Source organism: Gossypium raimondii, chromosome 10 (genome assembly GCF_025698545.1).
Source record: "Gossypium raimondii isolate GPD5lz chromosome 10, ASM2569854v1, whole genome shotgun sequence".
NCBI classification, from domain to species: Eukaryota; Viridiplantae; Streptophyta; class Magnoliopsida; order Malvales; family Malvaceae; genus Gossypium; species Gossypium raimondii.
Window position 1 is genome coordinate 17,209,657 of NC_068574.1, and position 13,079 is coordinate 17,222,735.

A 13,079-nucleotide genomic window follows, 5' to 3' on the forward strand; every position below is an offset into this window, starting at 1 on the left:
CTTAAATCATTTGATTCAATTTTGGTTTAAAAATATATTATATTAGGAATAGAAAGTTTAGATTTAGATTCAAAAGGTAATACGGATTAATAAAATATAAGTATTAATAATGAAGTGTGGTATGATGATTATTCATCTCATCTTTTAATAACTGGTTGGGGATTTGATCCTCGCTTATGGAACGACAATAATTTCATAACTAACCATTTATTTTTTGGAAAAGCACCCGCGACAAAGAAATTAACCAATGCTGATAATGGTAGATACTCTAACTACAACAAGGAAAATATTAAATGTTAAAAAATAAAACACTTTGTGGAACAAAAGATTGTCACTTAGAAAGTAAGATGCGTGAGATATTAACTCTTATAAAGATAAATTATAGATTATATAAATTTTGGGTTCACAATTATATATACTTTTACTAATTAAATTATTTAAAGATGGATAAGATTTAGAAATATTTATTATTTAGAAAATTAAAAGAAAAAGCCCCAAGTTTACAATGTTATTTTTCATGTATATATATTTAGTTTTTAATTCTTTTATTATTATATATATTTTAATGAAGATAATGAAGTGTCATTTAAAATATTTTTAATTTACCAAGCTCAATAGCAAACCCACTAGATTACTGGATTTTTTCATAAATCTGAATGTTAATCTCAATTTTCTTGGATCAACTAAAAAACAGTGTGACGTAAATTAAGAACAGAATCACCATGTCAATTAATCTAACCATCGAACTAGTTGAATCTGAGTTCAAAGGATATTTTTTTCCACTTTGTGTCTTAAAGTTTTTTCTTTTTCTTTTATCTTATATAAGAATTGAATTTTATCAATTGTTCCTAGTGTCCCTAATTTAATACTTTTGCCATTAAAAAAATGTTATGTTTGATAAATTGAAAATGTAGGTGTTAAAAAATAAGTATTGAAAAATTAAGTGTTGAATTTAAATTATAAAATCAGTTTGGTGCATTAAAGTTAAATATTGGGTATAATTAGATTGTTTGATAATGGATAACATAATCTTAAATGAAATAGAATAAAATAAATAAAAAAATTGAATTTATTCTCTATTAAGTGATAAGTAGGTTCCTATCTAATTATCATTTTTCACACTTTTTTTTTGTGGAAAAAAATTTTATCTACTGTAACACCCCTAACCCGAATCTGTTGTCGGAACAGGGTTAAGGAGCATTACCGAAGTTTACAAATCAAACAGACAGAAAATGCAAACATTTCATATCATATAGCATTCATGTCAAAAACCAATCAAAATTATACATATTCCACCTTATACGAGCCCTCGAGGCCCAAAATGCGAATTAGAAACAAGTCGGGACTAAATCGGATACTCAAGGAATTTTTTGGAAAACATTGAAATTTTTCAAAGCTGCAGGGGTCACACAGCCGTGTGGTCAGACCGTGTGACTCACACGGTCAGGAGACATGCCCTTGTCTCAGGCCGTGTGGGCATTTGAAATAGGGACACACAGCCATGTCCTAGCCCGTGTCCATGCCCATGTAACTCTCTGATTTGTGTCACACAGCCAAGTCACATGCCCGTGTGCTAGGCCCTGTGAGCATACTAACTTGCATTCTTAAGAAGATACAGGGGACACACGGCCGTAACACCTGGCCGTGTGTTACACACGGCTGAGACACATACCCGTGTGGACGAAAATAGACCATTTTCCAAGTCACATTTCTCACCCAATTTGGTACCAACCTAAACACAACAATTTGCCACATCAACAAGCCATAATAAGACATTCAAATCAAGCTAAAATCAAGTCTTAAACATGTATTATGACAACATACAACCAATATGCCCTTAATCACCTCAAATGACAACTTAAAAACATGTCAACCAAATATCCAAATTTACCTAGATAACCAAATACATATATGCATAATTGTACCAAATATATTATTTCAAACTAATCATCAATATACCTATAAGTTTTCCATCATTCAACCATATCAAACACACATTAAATATGATAAGGCCACATATATATATATACATCAAAATATACCAAACACAAGCCAAATAAGTGATTAATCTCATCAAAACACTTATATGCCAACATTGGCCAAATTAACCTATACATGCCATTATAATCGAAATTAATTTATTGAAAATACCGAAAGGGCCGATGGATAGTGTAAAATAGCTTCGACCAGCTTCCAACCTGAACGAGCTTCTGAATTACTATAAAACATGGAAAATAACACAGAGTAAGCATTTAAGCTTAGTAAGTTCGTATAACACGGAATTTAACTTACCATATATCCATAAAATAGGTAAGTAAACATAGCATATCTCAACCAATTTGACCAAAAGCCTAAACACATGATCACCAACATATTAGCCATGAAAATCACATATAAGATCCAACAAACATGGTTGAATTTATCAAATAATCATATTTCATGTATTTCATGTAAATACTAGTAATAGTTCATATCCAACTCATATAATCTCGCAACAGAACTGTGCCCGTTGAACTATTTAAAATATCATTGGATACACAGGTAGTACACATGAGGTGTGCTAAACTATAATCCGTCAATTCATATTCATGTATGCTCATACGAGCTATGAATCAGTATGCTCTTACGAGCTTTGAATCGGGAAGCTCATATGAGCTGCAGTCGGGAAGCTCATACGAGCTATAAATCGGGAAGCTCATACGAGCTGTGGTGTGTTCGCAACATATGCAGGACCCAAACCAAATCGGTAACCCTAATGACATGTCATTTGTATCCTACTAATTTCTAAGGTTCAAATAGGACTTGGTAATCGTCGAATATGCGATCGGTATTTATACATAGCAATTATTCAAATCACATACATATGATTCAATTAAAACATATAAATACTCAATTTCATTACACGAACTTACCTTGACAAGTGTACTTAAACACGGAGGTGACTAATTAGATATTTTTCTTTACCTCGATCTAACTCTGTACGAGGTTTGACAGGATCTATATGAATAAATTTAACTCATTTCAATATAATTCTCATTCAATTTAATCCAATATGGAATTTTGGAAAAATTACCATTTTTCCCTACACTTTTAATTCCTTTGTAATTTAGTCCCTAGGCTTGAAAAATGAAATTCATACAATTTAATCCTTACTCAAGTCTAGCCGATTTTATACATATTAATAGCACCCATATATTTCACAAAATTCACAAATTTTATCTTAAATTTATCATCTTCCATGAAAATTCTCTTTACAAAAGTTGTTTATCTAACAACAACCATTCATTTTCTATTATCAAACTTCAAAATTCAAACATATTCATCAATGGCAAAACCCTAATACTCTAACAGTTTTACAAATTAATCCCCGAGCTAACTAGATTAAGCTATTACGATCTCAGAAACATAGAAATCATAAGAAAACATGACAAAAATACATACCTAATTGAGCAAAATAAGCTTGCCTAAATTTTAAGCTTCCATGACTAGGTTTTCTTTTCTTTTTTTTGGTGGAAGATGATGAGAACGGATGATAATAGTTTATTTTATTAATTTATTATAACTTTAATCACTAATTTCTAAAATTAACCTTAATATTTCATTCAATTTCCAATAATGACTATTCATACTTATCCGCTAACCACTTTAATGGCCTATTTACTATATAAGGACCTCCAATTTAAAATTCTATAGCTATTTAATACCTTTAGCTATTAGAACTCAACTTTTTCACTTTACTTAATTTAGTCCCTTTTATCAAATTAAGTATGTAAACGGTAAAATTTCTTAACAAAATTTTTATACAGTATTTCTATCATCTTGTAGATCATATAATAATAAAATAATTTTTTGACTTTAGATTTGTGATCTCGAAACCACGTTCGATTTCACTAAAAGCGGTTGTTACATCTACTAGTTTTCATTGTAAGTTATCAAACGTGATTAAAAATTAAGTTGTTGAAAATACAAATATTCAGTTAATTAATTTTTTAATACTTTATCAAATAGGGCCTAAGTCATTTAGTCAATTTCTGCCATGTATCATACGGTGATGTCATTGACATCATCATCAACAATTTATTTAAAAAATTAATTATTAAAATTTATAAAATTATTAAAAGTTGTAAATATGTTTAAAAAGTTATTAACAATGTCAAAAATTATAAAATTATTAATTATTAGAATTTAAATAAAACAATTAATAAAATTTGATATATTATAGAAAAAGATTTAAATCGTTTATATCTTTATATTTTGTCGTTGTTATGTTATCAAAAATATCATTTTAGAAAAACAACCCATTTTCTTCATTAGCTAAGGGAGAAAGAGTCAAAGTTTGGCTTTTGGATCCAACCTCAAAACCCTACTAAAAAGAAAATCATATTGGGGCTACCAATTTATCTTTTATAATTAACTTTTATTTTTTTTAAAAAGAAAAATTAATGTATTCTAAAGATAAAAACTCGTTGGCACTAAGATCCAAGTTTTAAATTAAAAGATTAGATTACTCATATCCTTATAAGAAAACACATGAAATAATATTGTTTTAATGCTACATATGCAATCTCAATTATGATTAAAACACATTCGAATAACCATTTGAAAGAATTTATTTATACCGTTACAAGAAAAGGGTAATTTTACATTTCTTTTATAATTTTTATATTATTAATATATTAACAATGTGATGATTGAATGTATTAAAGATATTTGTACTTGATATACATATAAAATTTTGAATCAATCAAATCGTTATTATTATCGATCTAAAGTATTGTCCATATTAATATATGTTTAGCATTACATTTTTTATATAAAATGAATAATTAAAAATTTTAATTTATACCAAATTTGATATATATAATGTATATAAATAAAACATGAAGTTGAATTATTAAAATATTAATTTACAAATAACTAAATCCTCACCAATATAATCATTTATTACAAAAGCGAAATTGAAATTTTAACCGAAAATACATTATTTATATAAAAATATAAAATTTCAGAAATGATATAAAACTCAACTTTATGGTTAAGTTAAAGTAGTTGTTGGTTGGAGGAATTCTGTTTTGTATGTACATTGATGTTTTCCATTTAACGTGGCCTGTTCCTAACCTTTCGCAGTGCAATAATTCTATAAGAATATGGGAAATCTGATTTTTTGTGCGCTAGCAAAGTAACTTTGGTTTTTGTCGGCAGGCCCTGAAGACTAAAAAGACCTTTTGGAAGCACATGAATCTACCACGTTAGTTTCTCAAAATGACAAAAAAGTGCCTAAAATGTTCATCAATTACCTCTCGTTAGTCCAATATCGATCAATGATTTTACAGAGGAAGCTAAAATGAAATTTATGGGAAATCAAGAGGTGTTGCCATGGAAGTAAAAATATTGGTGTGATTGGTAAGTTTAGGGAAACCAAAATATAAATTTTTTTCATAGTTGTAGAAGATAGAATCACATAAAAAGTATTACGGAGGTTCATGTATTAAAAGACGAATTGCATTTTTTTTAATTTAAAAATTAGTCCTCATACATCAACATGAGATTCATATGGTATGCCACATGCCACTATCTGATTATTCTATCAATTATATTAGTTTTTAACAATACAAGTGGATAAAAATTTCAACAGAAATGATTAATTTTCTCTTTGATCTAATGTATAAGAACTAATTTGCTCATTTTTTAGTAGCCTAGACAAAATACAATCTGAATCCTAATATAGAAGCATTCATGAAATTTTTACCGACAGAATTGCATTGAATCTTTGAAAGTGTTTGAGAATGAATGGTGCTATGGCCAGTGGCGGATCCAAAAAGACTATTCAGGGGGCCAAATTTATATTTTTAAACTTTAAAAGAGGTTGGTGCTTTTTTCTAGTTTGGGGGCAAAGTTTAAAATTTTAAGGGGTTTAATGTAATAAAGTTTATCTTAAAAGGGGTACTATGTATGATGAATACATACTTCAATAAGTTATTTCTAATACTCATTATTTATTTTAATATTATTAATATGACACTAAATTTTTTAATTAATTATTAATAAATTAATTATTTACTAAATATTTATATTAATTTTAAATCTTTAATTAGTTTCAACTATTTAACACATTAATTAAATTTTGAATTAACATATTATTTGAAATGATTTGATTACAATATCATACTACAAAAATTGATATTTGTAAGTATGAAATTTATTTAGTTTTTATTAATCGCTTTTCTAGTTGGTGAGGTATGTAAAATTAAGATTTTTAAACTTTTTCTTATCCTTGATCAAAATTAGATCTACAACTAAAATTAAAATATTATTTTACTTAAAAGCATTTTCTAAAATTCATTCCTTTTGCTATTCTCATCTTCTTTAATTAACTTTCTATCTTCCCACAATTTTGCAAATTCTATTTCATTTTGAAGTCTTAGCACTTAATAAAATTTAACCCCATGGTAATTGAAGAAACAAGAGATAGCCTCAACATATCGACTTCACAGAAAATTTTAATCGAATTAGGATTCTCAATCTCGAATGTAAGAAATCCAAAATTCTTCTTCATAGCTTTCCTTTAATTGATTAAGAAAGTCAAGTATAATTCCAAATCACATTCTAAAGTTAAGAGATAAAATATTGAGTCAACCACTCCCATATCTTTATTCTAGATGATTCTTATTTATCTTGTTCAAGTTTAGACATATTCATATCATACCGAAACTTGTATGGACTTTCCATAGTTAAACCATTCAATTGTTAGCCCTGGTTTAGTCTTCCATTCAATTAAGTCATACTTAATTAAAACCCAAGTTTAACCCTTATATCTCATCCTAATGTGTACGACCCAATAGGTTCCCAACAAAATGACAATAAACTCAAATTTACTCGGTTATAAGCAAACCATGCCTAAAGTTTAAGAGCAAGATCTATCAACCCATCATGACACCAATATTGTTTCAATGTTTAGGTGATCTCAACAAAACCATTTTGTGACCTTTCTTACAGTGCAATATGATCCTTCTACTAGAATGTCTCATATTATCACAATAGGCTTAATATAGTGCCACATATATGATAAGCCATATTAGATCTTGCCCTCATGGTTAATTCTTGGACTTGGAGAAATAGATTCTCTCTATTCATAATGCTTTGGTTAAAGTCTTGATCAATTAACCATAGTTAAGATCTAATAAGATATGTCTCTAATATCATTTAGATTGGTAGAAACACTTTTAATCACTCATTCATCTTCATATGATTCATATTATGTCCAAAATTGTAACACCCCTTACCCGTATTCGATGTCAGAATAGGGTACGAGGTATTACCAGAACATATACACTTTTAACCATATTAAACCGACTTGTAAAATTTCATCTAAACTAAAACTTTCAAATTGTTATTCTTGATTCGCTAATTAGGGTTTACATAGCCCAATATACTCACAATCTTTCATTTCCTCGTCGTATGAATTTAAAAATTTCCATTTACTTATTGAATTTATCACGAGTACCTGAATTGATCCGTATCATTACATATTCTCATGTCGTCACATTTTCCTATTTAGCTATTGTAATATATCAATTACTCAATATCTTATAAACTAAGTGTCACATATACATTATCCATTCATCTCCCATACAACTATCAATATTAGCCACAAAGATAGAACAAATTTTCTCTATTCGATGTTAAATCAAAACATGTTACTTCATTACCAACTACCCTTACTCAAGATACACCTTAAATTAGCCCAAGTGTTTAACCAATCACACATGACATAAATATATTTTATCTATTATTGTAGAATATAGATGTGCTACCCAAATCATAATTCACCTCACATAATAACTGAGTTAACTTTTATCATTTGTCAAATAAATTACAAAACAAATTATATAACAAAATATAGATACATTTTAAACCTCACCAAAAAACAAATTCTCATGGCATTAAATAATTATCACGCATCAAAGACAAATGTATTTGATATTTCTATCACACAAACTAGATTAATCAAGGCAACCTCAATGATGTAATCATCCTTTTAACTTACTTAACCAAGCCAAATTATACCATCATCTCACACATAGAATGACCCACCTATCATACTTCTCAATTATGTCACTTAATAGACCAAATATACCTAATCTTTATCATCATGATCAATCCACAACCAAAATACATCCATATATCTAAATTACCACACACACATATATATATACCATACACACATACTATAAAACTTTATTTTCCCCATGAGCTTAAATCATGACCAATAATGCACAAATATAAGTATCATTTCTATTTCATCGTTTATCAATTATAATCGAACATATGACCAATTATAGACAAATCATTTATATATTCTCTAATTTTCCTCCTCCTTCTCTCCATTCCACATCCTTAATGTGTATAATACATTTAAGCAACATTTTCCATACTATCACTATTTTCCTGTATGTAAATTCAAGCTGTCTATCAGAGTCAGAGTCACTAATTTATTTATATCTCGATCTACAGAGCTAAAAATTAAGATCCGTTAATTTTCCCTGAAACTAGACTCATATATCTTTTTACCATAAAATTTTTAGAATTTTTGGTTAAGCCAATAAGTACAGTTTATTCTTTAAAGTTTCCCCTGTTGCACTGCTCGACAGTTCTGACCTCTCTTCACTAAAAATTGATTATCTCATTGTACATAATTCAGATGGTATTCTCGTTTATTTATAATGAAAATATACTCATTTAGGATTCTAAAAATATAAGGTTTAACCCCTAATTAATTTTTTACAATTTTTAATGATTTTCCAAAGTCAGAACAGGGGATTCCAAAATTATTCTGACTCTATCTCACAAAATTTACTATATCTCATGATCTAGAATTCCATTACTTACACCGTTTCTTCTATGAGAAACTAGACTCGATAAGATTTAATTTCATATTTTACTCATATTCTAATTCGATTCCCACGATTTTTGGTGATTTTTAAAAGTTGGCACACTGCTGCTGCCCAAAATTGTTTTAGTGCAACATTTTGATTACCATTTTGACCCTAAACTTTTAACACATGAGAATTTCATCCTTAGGCTCGGAAAATGAAATTCTTGCAATTTAATCCTTGATCCAAGCCTAATAGTTCTCATACATATCAATAACAGCCCATGGATCCCATGAAATTTCAGAATTTCTCCACAATTTCAATACTTTTCAATTTAATCCCTAAAACATGTTTTCATCCAAAATTCTTTAATAAAACACCTTTAAACATCCATTAACATCTCAATTTCATCATAAAATAACAAAAATCATATGAAATTATCATTGGTATCTTCCAAAACTTTCAACAAAATGAGAAACTAGTAGAATACTAAGTTGGATCTAATTGTAAAAGTCTAAAAATATAAAAATTTCAAGGAAAAAGCAAGAATTAAACTTACTTGAAGCCAAAATATGGAATACCAGCTCCAAACCCTCTTCCATGGCTGTTTCCCACCGAAATTTCCAGAAGAAATGGTCTTGAAATCCTTAAAATAAAATTTGGCCACATAAACTTTATTGTAATTCCAATTTTGTCCTTAAATACATAAAAATCTTTGATTTTTTTAACGGTATGCCGCCTCTGCCACTTAAGTTGGTCCATTTGCTCCTTTAGTCCTTTCTTATTTAATTGTTAATCTATTTAATCACTTTAGCAAGTTTTACATCTTTTCAATTTAGTCCTTTTTAATTAATTGACTGCCGAAATGTTAAAATTTTTTGACGAAACTTTAAGACTACCATATTGACACTCCTTAAATATTTATAAAAATATTTAAGGCTCGATTTATAACATCGAGGTCTCGATACCTCTTTTCCTCAATTTCTTAACTTAATAAATTTAAAAAAAACACAAATTACTAATTTAAAAATCTCTTAACAATCATATTTGACCCGTAATTATTGAATAATAAAATTTACGAGCTTATTTTCTGAATTTGGTGGTCTCGTACCACTGTTTTCAACATTTCTAAAAATCGGGCTATTACAAAAATATCCTACATTAAGCATCCATCAAAAGCATATCCATTTTGTACTATCAGAACATAACCTTCCTCATATAAGATGATATGGTATTAAAATTCAAATGACAATTTGCTTGGCTACCATGTGAAAACTTGTTCCAAGACATTTAAGTGATTATAACGAGTGAAGTTCTCATAGTTGATCATATTTGATGAACTTGTTTACAAAAAAGGACCCATTGTTATCCTTCAAGCTTCTTGCATACTTCAACCTATAGAATTGGTTGCATGTATCTAATATATTGTAACACCCCTCACTCGTCTCCGTCAGCGGATTAAGGTTATGAAATACTACTGCACATAACAGAATCATGCTATATCAATTCGAATTTCTCTAAACAACCAGTAATTATCAATCTTATAGTCAAAAACATGTTATTCATACAATATCAAGGTTAAATCGAGCTTACTAAAGCTCTAAAAATAATTCAAAACTAATTAGGGACTAATTTGAATAATTTTAGAAAAGTGTGGCAAAAATGAAAAATAAGGGTCACATGGCCATATGGTTAGGCGGTGTGGTAGGCTGAGGCCATTTGGAGTTGAACCACACAGCTGTGTCCCCAAACCGTGTAACAGACTGATGCCATATAATCCAAGGTCACACGGCTGTGTCTTTAGGCTGTGTAACTAACTGTGGCTGTGTAGGTCTAATTGTCACCTAAATCATATAGACCACACGACCATGTCATCTACCCGTGTAAGACACACGGCCGTGTGTCAGACCGTGTGTACATATAAATACCTTTTCAAATAAGTTACATATCCTTAAATTTATTTACCCTACAAGCAAGCATTGAACCATTCTTCAACCTATTCAAACCCATAAAAAAATATATCAAAACACAACTTAAATCATCCTTCCTAAGGGCCTAACCAATGTGCCATTATGACCCCATCATAACCGAATTCAAAATTTAAAACTTAATAAAAAATACAAGCAAATATCATCTTTGTGCATCTTACCAAGAATGCTTCATAATATTTATCTTTTAACCAAATTAAACATGCATCCACTACCACCAGAGTTGATCACATATAAACTTGCATTTCAATCATACAATTACTTTTGTATATAATAAAACTTACCATATCCATGAAGCAACTTAATATCATAATTGCATATACCACAATAATCAACTAACACATATACCAAGGATTTCACCCAAGTTTAACCATTTCCCAACCATTTCATAATCTAAGATCAAGCATACCATATTAAGTAATTGCATTTACGACTATTTGTATTCTACTAAGATAATCAAATTATCTGTATAATTTGTTGATGGATGCATATATTTGAAAACCTTAATGCTTGTTTACTTTGTAATATACTAAACTTAGGTGTTTGATATTGAAAGTGGTAAGTTTTTTATATATCATGTCAAAATTATGTGTAAAAATGAAAATGCCTAGTTACGTACTCCAACACCAATCTTTGTACCGTACTTGCTCAAGGGATGTATTTTACTTTTTGTTTTTATTTTGCTTTACTTGAGGACAAGCAATAAATTAAGTGTAGGGGAGTTTGATCTGTCGTAATTCGGTGTAGCAAATTAAACTAGTTTTCATACTTCAAGAGCTTAAATATGAGCAATTTTAGTATGTATTATTTATGTTTTCTTAGTTTAGTTAAATTCAATAAAAAGGGCATTTTGAGTCTTTTATTGACCTTAGGATTCAACAGAGGCCTAAAGGCAAGCTAACGTACTTAGTAAGTGTGTAGGAGACCATTCAAAGGCGTAGGAACTCAAACCTAGTTATTGTGTTGCAACACGGGAGGTTCGATGTCGCAACATAGGGAGCAAAATGTTAGGATTGATATACCGCCTTAAGTGTCGTGACATAGCCAAGGGAAGTCATGACACGCCCCTGAAGCTACCCTTGATGTCATACCCCGAAATTAGGGTTAGAAGAATCAAGATTTGCAAGTTAAGTCAAAGGTCATGGTTAGATTTTTAAGTTTAACCTTGCTTTTTAGAGTTAGAATGAGCCTGTTGGTTTAGTGGTAAGGAGTTAGCTTACCAGTTGGTCTTGTGTTTGAACCCTTGCATGTTCAATCAGGGATTATTCTTTTTGTTATTTTTCTGTTGTGTAGTTAAGTGGTTAAGTTTAGTTGAAACTGAATTTAAATGTGTCTGATATGGGGTTAGTGAGGTTGAGAGGAAAATTCTAATTTTAGAAAAAAATCCCCAAGTTTTCTCACATTTATTTTCTTCTCTCTCTCTCATCAATTTTTCTGTTTCACTTCTCCAATTTCAATTTTGGATTCTTTTGCTTCAATATCCTCTTATTCCATTACTTTCTTTGTTCGTTTATTATTTCTTTTTTTTATTCACTGCTACTATACTCCAAAATTCTATTATTTTGTAGCATCACATTGGTGTCAACATAATTGTTAATTGTCGCTCCTCAAAGGTTTCATCTGTCCTCTTGATTTATGTTTGTTCAAGTGTTGAATCGGGTGAGTGTAAGTGTCATTTTGTTGAGTTTTACATTGGTTCTTTGATTCTTTTATATTTGGTTTTGTCCGAAGTTCTTATAGGTTTAGTATGTTGTGAAATTGAGCTTTCATATCGATAGAATAGAGGTGTATCAGCCAATCTTTGGTGCTTGGAAGCGCATTTTCAGGTGTGTTTCTTCAACACTCATAATTAGGGGTGGTTTTATGGTTAATTTTTGTGATTTGTAGCAGGATTTGGTGTGGTTTTTGGACCACACGGGCGTGTGTCGCACACGAATGGTCTACACAGCTATCTACCACTCTAAAAGTTAGGGTAACTTTATTGTCACACGGCATTGGATTTCTCTCCTGCTTCTTGTTGTTAAATTTTGTCACAAGAGCAAGGAGAGTTACATGGTTTGCCCACACGACTGTGTATCTCAGCCACACGGCCGTGTCCCTCAGCCATACGACTGTGTACCCCGGTCACACTGTCGTGTGGTGCTGTTTTTGTAGTTTTTCCCCTTTTTATCATATTGATTCGTTTTAGTTCCTGAGTGATCCATTGCATGTTTAAGCC